The 13006-nt window shown below is 56.5% G+C and overlaps 1 long non-coding RNA gene across 1 annotated transcript in view; it reads left to right on the top strand.

Moving 5' to 3' along the window:
* Window positions 1–6900, top strand: part of LOC129694644 (uncharacterized) — a 40993-nt gene extending 34093 nt beyond the window's left edge. The window contains exons 3-4 of the long non-coding RNA XR_008723030.1: window positions 3490–3576; window positions 6728–6900. This is a non-coding gene — a long non-coding RNA (uncharacterized LOC129694644). The remainder of the gene's footprint in view (window positions 1–3489; window positions 3577–6727) is intronic.
* Window positions 6901–13006: the final 6106 nt, after the last annotated feature.

Raw genomic sequence — 13006 nt, 5'->3', positions numbered from 1 at the left:
AGATCAGGTTGACTAAGCGGAGGTGTTGAATGAAACAATCGCCGAACTCTCATGGGGATATCCGTACACTAACCCATCTCTCGGTCCCTCTCTCTTTTGGGGGGGAGGGGGGGGGGGATATTTGTACACTGACCCTCCTCTCAGGGTTCCAGAGTTTTGTGTAATATTAATTGTATTTTGTTTCTGAACATATAATGTCCAGTAAATAATTGATGCAGCAATATATTTTTAGTTCATTGATTCAAATCTGTTTGGCTATGAGCTATTGGAATGGCGATTATAAGAGTGTGGGGGCTTGGAGGGGAACCTGCGGGCGGTGGTGTTGCCTGCATCTGCTGCCCTGGTTTCTGGTGGGTATTCACTGGGATTTAGAAGGATGAGAGGGGGGTCTTATAGAGACATATAACATTATTATGGGATTGGGCAGGCTATATGCAGGAAAAATGTTCCCCATGTTGGGGGAGTCCAGAATCAGGGGCCACACACAGTTTAAGAATAAGGGGTCGGACTGAGATGAGGAAAAACTTTTCCACCCAGAGAGTTGTGTGAATCTGTGGAATTCTCTGCCACAGACGGCAGTGGAGGAGGTTCACTGGATGTTTTCAAGAGAGAGTCAGATTTAACTCTTGGGGCTAACGGAATCAAGGGATATGGGGGAGAAGGCAGGAACGGGGTAGTGATTGTGGATGATCGGCCATGATCATATTGATTGGCGGTGCTGGCTCGGACGGCCAAAAAGGCCTCCTCCTGCACCTGTTTTCTATGTTTCTATGAATTGTACAGTTTGATAGCCACAGGGAAGAAGGATCTCCTGTGGTGTTCTGTGCTGCATCTTGGTGGAACCAGTCTATTGCTGAAGGTGCTCCTCAGGTTGACCAGTGCGCCATGGAGGGGGCGAGCTGTATTGTCCAGGTAGCTCCGCAGTTCACCCCCTCGGTGCTGGCAGGAAGGGCCGAATGGCCTACTCCTGCACCTATTGTCTATTGTCTATGGGGAGCACCTTTAGCAACAGACTGGTCCCACTTGTTTCCCAGATCGTTGGCCACCAGATCAATAAAAATCTGGGGTAAACACAAAATGCTGGAGTAACTCAGCGGGTGAGGCAGTATCCGTGGAGAGAAGGAATGGGCGAGACCCTTCTTTAGACCTATTTCTGTAGTGCCCCCCCCCCCCCCTCTTTCTCCTGCACCCCTCCCTGTCTTTGTAGCCCCCCCAAATCTATAGAAACATTGCCCATACCTTCTCTCCATAGATGCTGCCTCACCCGCTGAGTTACTCCATCATTTTGGGCCTACCTTCGATTTTAACCAGCATCTGCAGGTCTTTCTTACCCCCCCCCCAATCGAAAGAAACATGACCCATACCTTCTCTCCATAAGGGGCCTGTCCCACTGTACGAGCTAATTCAAGAGCTCTCCCCAGTTTAAACAAAAATCAAACTCGTGGTAAGCACGTAGAATGTACGTAGCGGGTACGTCGGAGCTCGGGGACGTCTCTTAGCGGCTAGTAATACTGATGGCAGGTACCCTGGGAAAGGCGGTAAGCTCATGAAGATTTCTCAACATGTTGAAAAATGTCCACGAGATCCCCGAGTACCTATTACCGTAATTCGAATCAGGGGAAACTCGGGAGAACTCTTGAATTATCTCGTACAGTGCGATAGTTGCTACTTCCTTCTATTTATCCTACACTGCAAGGTGACTGACTGGTGGCTCTCGAATTAGCTCGTACAGTGGGACAGGCCCTTAACACAATACAAATCTGGCACAGTTTCCGTGCCAGCCTAAGCGGCATTTTTCCCCATCCCACAGGCTGACCAAACCCCCTACACTGTAGTTACACCGTGCCTCTCTCTCTCTCTCTCTCAGCTCTGGGCATGCATGGATCAACCCACACAAGTCAAGTCACATACACACACGAGATGTGCAGTGAAATGAAAAGTGGCAATGCTCGCTCGCGGACTTTGTGCAAACTACAAACTAACAAACTACAAACAGAATGGAACAGAATCACATATTCTTTTACTTATGACATATTGTGGGAGGAAGGAAAAAGGCAAAAAACCCCAGCAATTTTTAAAAGCAGTGGGAAGAAACTCCTTCTCATCCTCTCCGTTCTCACAGCATGGCAACGGAGGCGTTTGCCTGACCGTAGCAGCTGGAACGGTCCGTTGCTGGGGTGGAAGGGGTCCCCCATGATCTTGTTGGCTCTGGAGTTGCACCTCCTGATGTATAGTTCCTGCAGGGGGGGGCGAGTGTAGTTCCCATCGTGCGTTTGGCCGAATGCGCACTACTCTCTGCAGAGCCTTCTTGTCCTGGGCAGCGTGCGTGGGAACCGTGTGCAGGCTTTGTCAGTCAGCCCCCCTGGCAGCGAGCGGACAGACAGCCCATCTCCCTTCCCAATGACCCACCAGCCCTGCCCCCCCACTGCTCAGCTCAGCTCAGCACCAAGCCAAGCCAAGCCAAGCCAGGCCAGCCGCACCTTGGGCTGTAAGAGGGGACACCAGAGCAGGGGAGGGGCAGACACGCAACAGCATGAGAATGGAGGGGTGGCCACAAGCAGAGAGGGTGCAGGGGGAAGATAAGTACGAGTGTCGGGGCCAGAGGGGGTGACAGACAGGGAGGGGGGTTGTGGTCAGTGTCCACTGACCTGCCGCCTCTGAACCTCCTCCTGACCTTCCCGTGGCCTCTCCTACCAACTCACCACCACACCCTGGTCACTTGATGGTGATGGGTGGGGGGGAAATAGCCCAGAGGCTGCCAGTTCCCCAGCCCACCCAAAGCTGCCCAACCACACCACCCCCTCCTCTATATCTCCCTCCCCTGCTAACCCCTCTCCTCCCCCTTGCTACCCCTCTCCCCCCCGCTGACCCCCCCCCCGCTAACCCCTCCCTCCCCCTGCTAACCCCTCTCCCCCCCTAACCCCCTCCCCCCCCCCTGCTAACCCTCTCCCCCCGCTGACCCCCCCCCCCCGCTGACCCCCCCCCCCCTGCCTCTTCTCCCCCCTCTCCCCCCCCTGACCTCTCCCCCCCCCCTGACCTCTCCCCTCCACCTGACCTCTCCCCCCCCCCCTGACCTCTTCCCCCCCCTGACCTCTTCCCCCCCCCCCTGACCTCTCTCCCCCCCCCCCCCCCTCACTGACCTCTCCCCCCTCTCTCCCACCCCAGGCTGTGTTGTGAGTGGCCTGTGACAGGCCAGGGTGCTGAGCTGTGTGTGACTTGGTCTTTGCGTGTCCTTCAGTGTAAGACAGTCAGTCCGTTGCTTGAATGTCTTGTTGGTTTTGTCCCTCGTGGCTTTGTGCCATGGCTTCATCTCATCCCGTTTTTTGGTACTTGTTCACGTCTTATTCCTCCCCCCCCCCCCCCCCCCCCCCCCCTTTCTCTTTTTGTTTCCCTGTTCTGCACTTTGATTTTGCCCGCTTGCCTGTGGCTTTTTTTTGTTTTTCCATGGTTATAGTCTTTGACTGTGTGTATTTTCTTCTCACACTGTAGGTCAATAAATACTCTCCACCAGTTTTGCTGCTACCCATCTTTGCACAACACCCACCTAGGTCACCCTGTGAGACACACAGATTGCAGGTAAGCTTAGTTCACCCACGTGCTAACTCGGCCCGCTACCCATCCACCCATCCATCCACGCACCTTCCTTAGTGTCTTCACTGCTGACCACGCCAACATCGCTCTGTGCTGGGGAGGAGAGGAATCTCTCTCTCCCTCTCCCTCTCCCTCTACCTCAGGTGGCACCCTCCACTTGCCTGGGTGGCTAAAACAACCCCCCGCCCCCACCACCACCAAACCCAATCAATCCATCCCAGTCCCCAACATAGAAACATAGACAGTAGGTGCAGGAGGAGGCCATTCGGCCCTTCGAGCCTGCACCGCCATTCATGGCTGATCATCCCCAATCAATACCCCATATCCCTTGACTCCACCAGCCCCTAGAGCTCTATCTAACTCTCTCTTAAATCCATCCAGTGACTTGGCATCCACCGCCCTCTGTGGCCCCGTGATGGGTGTGGGCTGTGGGCAATCCCACGCTCCCAGAGTGGACGGGATGTTCGGCCCGGCACCCAATCACCAGCCCATGAACCCAGCCCAGCCCACCCACTCCTGCAGAGACCCCCAGTAAAACCCCCCACACCTACTCCCCAGAGACCCCCAGTAAATACCCACACACCCATTCACGCAGAGACCCCCAGTAAATACCCACACACCCATTCACGCAGACGCCCAGTAAATACCGACACACACACTCCCCCAGAGACCCCCCTGTATAAACACTGCCATACTCCCTAGGGACCCCCTGGAAATATCGGCACACACTCCCCCATGAGCCCCTGTGAATACCGACACACTGCCTGGGTCCCCCAGTGAATTCTGACCCTCCTGACGAACCCTTGTAAATATTTATACCCTCCACGGTGGCCCCCAGTAACACACACACCCTCCCTAAAAATCCTGGAAAGATTCACACCCAATCACCAGCCCACCCACTCCCTAGGGACGGCTGTAAATATTGCCGCCCTTGCCTCATGCCCGCGGTGATCTCCCTCCACATCCCGCCAACATCCATCGGCAAACCTCCCGTTGTCGGGCTCACCCCACTGTAGTTAAACTGTCCCCACCGCATCTTTACACCTGCACTCAACACCCCGTCCCTGGCTGTGTCTTGTGTATGCGCTGCTTGCTGTCATCAATGTCTTTGCATGGCCCGTCCTTGCCGATTGTCACAGCTGCTGCTGGCATGTTTTAGCGACCCGCTGCGCTGCACCACGCCGCGCCACGCCCACGCCACGCCACGCCAGGGTGAGGGCAGCTGGATTAACGTCTGTGTGGGGACAGTCAATGACACAGAGCTGGGGGACAGGTGACTACAGGAGCTGGAGTAACAGTGGGGTTACAATAGACTATAGGTGCAGGAGTAGAGGCCATTCGGCTCTTCCAGCCAGCACCGCCATCCCACAGACAGTTACAGTCAGTGACACAGCGCACTGGGGAACAGACAATAGACAATAGGTGCAGAAGTAGAGGCCATTCGGATCTTCCAGCCGGCACCGCCATTCAATATGATCATGGCTGATCACCCCCAATCAGTACCCCGTTCCTGCCTTCTCCCCATATCCCCTGACTCCGCTATCTTTAAGAGCCCTATCTAGCTCTCTCTTGAAAGCATCCAGAGAACCGGCCTCCACCGTCCTCTGAGGCAGAGAATTCCACAGACTCACAACTCTCTGGGTGAAAAAATGTTTCCTTGTCTCCGTTCTAAATGGGTGACCCCTTATTCTTAAACTGTGTGTGTGTGGCCCCTGGTTCTGGACTCCCCCAACATCGGGAACATGTTTCCTGCCTCTAGCGTGTCCAAACCCTTAATAATCTTATATGTTTCAATGAGAATCCCCTCTCATCCTTCTAAACTCCAGAGTGTACAAGCCCAGCCGCTCCATTCTCTCAGCATATGACAGTCCCGCCATCCCGGGAATTAACCTGGTGAACCTACGCTGGGCTCCCTCAATAGCAAGAATGTCCTTCCTCAAATTAGGGGACCAAAACTGCACACAATACTCCAGGTGTGGTCTCACTAGAGTGACATGCAGCACTGGGGGACAGTAGTGACACACACACACAGCACTGGGGGACAGTAGTGACACACACACACAGCACTGGGGGACAGATTACTGCAGGAGCTGGATTAACGTCAGTGGAGAGGGGTCATCGAGGGTTGGTGATGGTGATAACTGTCATGGTGGCATTGTGGTAGAGATGCTGCCTCACAGTGCCGGAGACCAGCCTTCCATCCTGACTATGGGCTCTGTCTGTATGGAGTTTGTACGTCCCCCCACACCCCGCCCCCTCCGTGACCGTGTGGGTTTTCTCCGGGTGCTGCGGTTCCTCCCGCTCTCCAAAGACGTGCGGGCTTGTAGATGAATTGGCTTTCAGTAAAAATTGCTGGATAATGCCAGTGTACGGGGTGATGGGTGGAGGTCTAACAGGGCCGGTTTCTGCGCTGTGTCTCAAAACTCTCACTCCAGCTGTCTCACCTTCCTCTCTCCTGGCCCGGGCACTTCCGTTCTGTCGGGTCGGGTCGGGTCGGGTCGCTCGCTTGCTGCTTGTTTGTGTCCCCCTGTCCTCCCTCCAACCTCTCCTCTCTCTCGTTCTCTCTCTCTCTCTCGTTCTCTCTCTCTCTCCCTCCCTCCCTCTATCCTCCCTTTATCCCCCCCCCCCCTCCGTCCCCTCCCCCCTCCGTCCCCCTCCCCACTCCGTCCCTCTCCCCCCTCTCTCCCCCCCCTCCGTCCCCTCTCCCCCCTCTCGCCTCCCCCCCCCCTATCCCTCTCTACTCCCCCCCTCCCCCCCCCTCTCGATCCCCCAACAGGAAACCCCCTCTCTATCTCCCCCCCCTCCCTCCCCCCTCCGTCCCCTCCCCCCTCCCCCCTCCCCCTCTCTCCCCTCCTCCCCCCTCCCCCCTCACCCTCCCCCCCCTCCCCGTCCCCTCCCCCCTCCGTAACCCCCCCCCCCCCCCTCCGTCCCCCCCACCCTCCCCCCCTCTCTCTCTCCCCCCTCTCCCCCCCTCCCCCCCTTAACCCCCCGATCTATCCCTGGCCCCCCCCCCCTATCCCCGCCTCCTCCCTACCCCCCCCCCCCTCCCATCCCTCGCTCCCCCCCCCCCCCCACCTATACCTCCCCCTGCCTCCCTCTCCCCTTCCTCCTCTGCCTCCACGAGACTGGGCCACAGGGTGGAGGACGATGATGACATTCACCAGTTCTGCTGCCCTGCCTCGGAATGTAGCAGCCCGTCGTCGAGGTAACCGGGGATCGCAGTGCCCCCCCCGAGTCGAGCCGAGCCGAGCCGAGCCGAGCCGAGCCGAGCCTGCCCCGGCCACATGCATGTATGAAGACCGGCGGGCAGGCGGGAGTCTGTACGCCACGGATCCTGGCCCGAGCTCCCACCCCCCCCTCCCCCTCCCCCTCCCCCGGGGGACTCGCCCATCGGTTGGGGGGGATGGGACTGTACATATTCCCCCCTCCCCCCTCCCCCCCTCCCCCCCCCCCCCCCCCCACCCCCCCTCCCCCCCCCCCCCCCCCCCCCCCCCCCCCCCCCCCCCCCCCCCCTCCCCCCCCCCTCCCACACCTCACTCCTGTCAGGGTGGGGAGCAGGAACCCTCCCCCTCCCAAGGAGGTGAGGGTTTGATCTTCCCCCTGCTCTAGTGGGTGGAGGGGGCAGGGGGCAGGGGCATCACCCTCTCGCTACCCTGGGGTGGGGGGGGGGGGGGAGTCACGGAGTCACAGCATGGAAACAGGCCACTCGGCCCTGCGGGTCTCTGCCCACCGTCGGGCACCCGCGTCCTTATAAATAAATCCCCGCCGCCCCTTCTTTGTATCATGGGATGGGAGCAGAATTCGGCCCATCGGGTGAGTCTACCCCGCCATTCAATCATGGTTGATCCATCCCCCCCCCCTTCTCCTGCCGTGTTCCCCCCTGGAGGTGTGGGGTCCTGGGTCCGCCTGAGCCGACCGGCACCTCTATAACCCTGAAAACTACCCCTCCCCGGTTGAAGGGAGGGGGGGGAGGAGAGGCAGTGGAGCCAATCCTCGGGACTTTGAGACTCAGGGCCCCCCCCACCCTGTGCTCTGTAAAATACACCGTGTGCCCGCACTCACGGGCTCGACATGAAGTCCCACGTCTCCAACGCCCTCCCCCTCCCCCCTCCCCCTCCCCTCCCCCGAAGTGTCTTTGTAAATGCGAGCCTTGTACAGCCGGAGGGGAGGGGGGGGGAAGAAGAGAAACGTCTCTGACCCTCAAAAACCCCCCCTCCCCGTAAATCAATCCTGTGTCCTGATTAAACTATAACCTGGTCCCACAGCGGCTCTGGCTGTCTCTTGCTTCACAGCAGAGGGATGGGGTGTGGGGGAGGGGGTGGGGGGGGGCACTGGGGAGGGGAGTAGGGGTCAGTGGGACGGGTACTCCAGTGGGTAGGGAGGGGTTTGGGGGAGGGGCAGGGGCAGGCTGACAAGACACAGATGGGGGGGGGGGGGGGAACTGGGGAGGGGAGGTTTGGGACTGGGGCTCCAGTGGTGGGACGGTCTTCACCCATCAGGCCGTGGGATCCAAGGGAGTGCACGGAGCGTGAGGGGCTGAAGGGCCACGGTCTGTGGCACAGACGATGGCATTTTGTTCACCCCATTTTTGTTCGCCCTTCCAGCCAGCACCGCCATTCAATGTGATCATAGCTGATCCAATCAGTACCCCGTTCCTGCCGTCTCCCCATATCCCCTGACTCCGCTATCTTTAAGAGCCCTATCTAGCTCTCTCTTGAAAGCATCCAGAGAACCGGCCTCCACCTCCTCTGAGGCAGAGAATTCCACAGACTCACAACTCTCTGTGGGAAAATGTTTTTCCTCGTCTCCGTTCTAAATGGTCGACCCCTTATTCTTAAACTGTGTGTGTGGCCCCTGGTTCTGGACTCCCCCAACATCGGGAACATGTTTCCTGCCTCTAGCGTGTCCAAACCCTTAACAATCTTATATGTTTCAATGAGATACCCTCTCATCCTTCTAAACTCCAGAGTGTACAAACCCAGCCGCTCCATTCTCTCAGCATATGACAGTCCCGCCATCCCGGGAATTAACCTGGTGAACCTACGCTGGGCTCCCTCAATAGCAAGAATGTCCTTCCTCAAATTAGGAGACCAAAACTGCACACAATACTCCAGGTGTGGTCTCACCAGGGCTCTGTACAACTGCAGAAGGACCTCTTTGCTCCTGTACTCGACTCCTCTTGTTATAAAGGCCAACATGCCATTGGCTTTCTTCACTGCCTGCTGTACCTGCATGCTTACTTTCATAGACTGATGAACAAGGACCCCCCAGATCCCGTTGTACTTCCCCTTTTCCCCAACTTGACACCATTTAGATTGTTATTGAGTCGTAGTGGCGCTGCTCACTCTCACATCACAGGCTGTGCGTGATAGCCTGTTTGTCACCCGGTGCAGTTGTAGGGGAGGGGGTAGTACGGAGCTGGGGAGAGGGGGCGTAGGGACCGGAGGGGAGGGGGTGACGGAGACGGGAAGGATTGTGAGTGGGGTGTAGGGGCTGCAGGCTCTGCCGCGGGGCAGGGGCAGGGGCTGGGCAGCACCAGGCCGGGGCAAGGTGAGAGCGCGGCCTGCCCAAGGGCTTTTACAGAGGACAGACAGACTGTGCCAGGATCCAGGCTGCAGGCTCTGGTGCAGGGCAGGGGCAGGGGCTGGGCAGCACCAGGCCGGGGGAAGGTGGGAGCGCGGCCTTCCCGAGGGCTTTTACAGAGGACAGACTGTGCCAGGATCCAGGCTGAGAATGAGCGAGGAGGGAACCCGGCACTGTTGCAGACTAACCCACCAGCGGAGCGAGGATGCGGGCGAGATGATCACCTCACATTGGGTGAGTGAGATGGCTGGCCTCTACTCTTTGTCAACCTTGTACTGTATTGATTGATGAGTAGGACTGGGTGTTACAATCCCTATCATTACACTACAATTGACCACTAGGTGAATTTGCTACCAAGCAGACACATCTTCAGTTGTGTACCTCAACGTCACTGGGTGTTTTGGCCTTTTATCAGTCGAGGCAGGCCCACCGCAGGGTGATCAGACCTGGGTGTGTGTCTGAGAACGTTACCTATCTCCTTCGCTCCATAGATGCTGCGGCACCCGCTGAGTTTCTCCAGCATTTCTGGGTGTGTGTCTTATTGTTAGCCTCTAGATGGTCACGTGACAGCCCAGACAGCATCTTTCCTCTTCAGCCACAGCCAGTGACTGCCCCTTTCAGCAGCATTGGCAACTTATTTCATTGCCCTCCTTTGTGCCTGCCCTTTGACTCCTACTTCCCTCAGGAGCCTTGCGGTGGAACTGGCTACAAAGCCCCTGCACCCCACCTCCACTGGACACACCCTTACCCTCCAACCTCTCTCCTCTGCCTCTGCCGCAAGGTTTGAATATCAAAGCTTTTTCCTTTGGTAAGCCTCGGCCACAGCCTCCTCCCATGGGGTCGTCAGCTCACACCGACAGGAGTTGGACCAGAGAACGAGGTCTGGTAGAATATCTGTGACCACGGGACAGATATTTCCCAGACTCTGTCAGAGAAGTTGATAAAATGACACAATGCAGTCGGAGCCGGCCGTCGGAAGCTGTTCCCCAGGATGGAAATGTCAAAGACTGTAAGGCGTAGCTCTCGGCCAAGGAAAGTTTAATAACGAAGATTGTCATGGGGCTGTCCCACTGTACGAGTTCACCCAAGAGCTCTCCCGAGTTAAAAAAACCAAAACCAAACTCGTGGTAAGCACGGAGAATGTACGTAGCGGGTACGTCGGAGCTCGGGGACATCTCTTAGCGGCTCGTAACGCTAACGGCAGGTACTCGGGAAACGCGGTAATCTCGTGAAGATTTTTCAACATGTTGAAAAATGCCCACGAGAGCCCCGAGTACCTACGAGCGGCTATTACCGTAAATCTCCCAGTTTGAATCGGGGAAACTCGGGAGAGCTGTTGGAATGAACTCGTACTGTGGGACAGCTCTCGGCCAAGAGTTGCCAACCTGGGATACGTTTACCCACAAGGGGGTAAATGAGTTGATTGTGGATTTGTACATATTGTTTCTCATTGACTGACCGTGTTTGGTTCTGGTATACCGCGGTGTATCTGTTCATCATAAATCAGTGAAATTATATTGTTATGAAGTTGCCACGGGTAAACGGGACAAATTAGGTTGGCAACCCCTGCTCTAAGCTGAGTGGGACAAAGTTTAAAAGACATTTTATAGACCAGCACGTGGATGGGAAAGGTTTAGAAGATATTATTGGCCAAACAAGTTCGAGATTCAGGAACAGTTTCTTCCCAGTTGTAACCAGGCAACTGTACCATCCCATCACCAACTAGAGAGCAGTCCTGAACCACTATCTAACTCATTAGAGCCCCTTGGACTATCTTTAATCAGACTTTACCTTGCACTAAACGTTATTCTCTTCATCCCGTATCTGTTCACAGTGGACGGCTCGATTGTAATCATGTATTGTCTTTCCGCTGACTGGTTAGCAGGCAACAAGAAAGCTTTTCACTGTAACTAAATTGTACTTGTGTACATGGGCATGTTGGTCGGCATGGATGCGTTGGGCCGAAGGGCCTGATACCATGCTGTATGACTCTATGAGATGTTTGGGACGAGTGAGGCCTGGAGGGCGTTGCCAGGGTTGTGGGGGGGGGGGGGGGGGGGGGGGTGGTGGAGGCATTTACGAGGCTTTTAGATCGGCATGTGGACCTGCAAGGAAATGGAGACATCGCCTTCAGGTCTAGGCGTTGGTTCATCTTGGCTTCATGTTGTGCATGGACATTGTGGGCCGAAGGGCCTGTTCCTGTGCTGTACTCCTCTATGTGTAGGAAGGAACTGCAGATGCTGGAGTAACTTGGTGGGACAGGCAGCATCTGTGTGACGAAGGGTCCCGACCCGAAACATCGCCTATTCATTCCTTCTCTCCAGAGATGCTGCCTGTCCCGTTGCGTTACTCCAGCACTCTGTGTCCACCTTCTGTATTGTTCTGGGTTCTGGTGATGAATAACTACTGCAGAATGCTGAGAAATTCTATGCTGGTATTTGGTGGCTCCACATTTTGTTTGTGGGACTATTTTTGGGGGTGGGGGGGGGGGTGGTTGTAGATTGCTTGGTCTTTACAGAAGAGAACCGCTGGCATGTGCCTGCTGCGCCTGCTCCCGCAACGTTGCCCCATCTCTGACGGCTCCTCTCTGGAATGTTCTGGCAGTTTCCGCTGACCCCCAGCCTGCCAGGACATCCCTCACCGAGGCTCGTCAGCTTTCTCGCCCCCAAATAAGGGACGAAAGGTCAAAATATGGGAAAAATCCCCCCCCCCCCCCCCCCCCCCCCCGACGACAATTTGTTGACTGACTGGGCCGTGGCTGGGTGAACGATGAGTTGGCCCCGGGTGCTGGACTGCACACAAAGCCCAGCCGGAGGGCCAGCTGAGGAGTTTTGGCCACCCGTGACCACCCGTCTCACGTCCCGTCCAACTCGGCCCGTGAGAAGGAGGGGTAGTGGTGTCGGCGGTCAGCAAAGGTCCGAGGTCGGACAGCTGGCCGGGCTGCTGACTGACCAACCCACGGGGCCACGGGCGAGGCGCTGCTGCTGCTGCTGCTGCTGCACTCCACGGGCTGCACTACATCGGGACGGGTGAGGCGGGGTCCGACACGACAGTCCCCTCGACCCGAGTAGCAGCGGTCAAATACGGGACAAGGGCGGTCCCGTACGGGACAAACCAATTTAGAGGCCAATGTACGGGTTTTCCCGGCTAATGCCGTTACAGTTGGCGACACTAGCCGGGGCGTATGTGTTCAGCTTTTGGTCGCCCTGCTACAGGAGGGATGCCATCAAACTGGAAAGGGTGCAGAGATTTACGAGGATGTTGCCAGGAATGAGGGGCCTGAGCTACAGGGACAGGTTGGGTAGGATAATACTTTATTCCCTGGAGCGCAGGAGGATGATATGATAGTGTATAAAATATATCCCAGAGTAGGGGAATCAAGGACATAGGTTGAAGGTGCGAGGGGAAAGATTGAAAAGGAAGGAACCTGAGGGGCAGGTTGTTGACACAGATGGTGCAAACGCAGCCGGGTGGGACCAGGGGGGTGGTGCTGAAAGCCTGTTTCCGTGCATAATCACACCGGAGTCTGTGAAATGTAATGGTCAAGTGGAGATATGGTTATGAGAGAGGGGGGGGGGAGGTAGGAGGGGAGAAGGTGAAAGAAAGTGGGGAGAGGGGAGGTGTGGAGAGGGAGGATGAATAGGGTTGATGGAGAGATATGGGGGATAGTGAGGGGGGAACGATGAGAGAGGGGGTGGTGAGATAGGTGGTGAGAGGAGAGAGAGTGGGTAGTTGGTGAAAGGCAATGGGCTGGATGGAGAGTAGGACATATATTCGGGGGGTGAAAGTAAGGGGAGAGTGTGAGTGAGAGAGATAAGGATGGGGGAGAGCA

The sequence above is a fragment of the Leucoraja erinacea genome, unplaced genomic scaffold (genome assembly GCF_028641065.1).
Source record: "Leucoraja erinacea ecotype New England unplaced genomic scaffold, Leri_hhj_1 Leri_743S, whole genome shotgun sequence".
NCBI lineage: Eukaryota > Metazoa > Chordata > Chondrichthyes > Rajiformes > Rajidae > Leucoraja > Leucoraja erinaceus.
The sequence above is the reverse complement of the archived record's forward strand: the minus strand, read 5'-3'. Positions and strand labels throughout refer to the sequence as shown.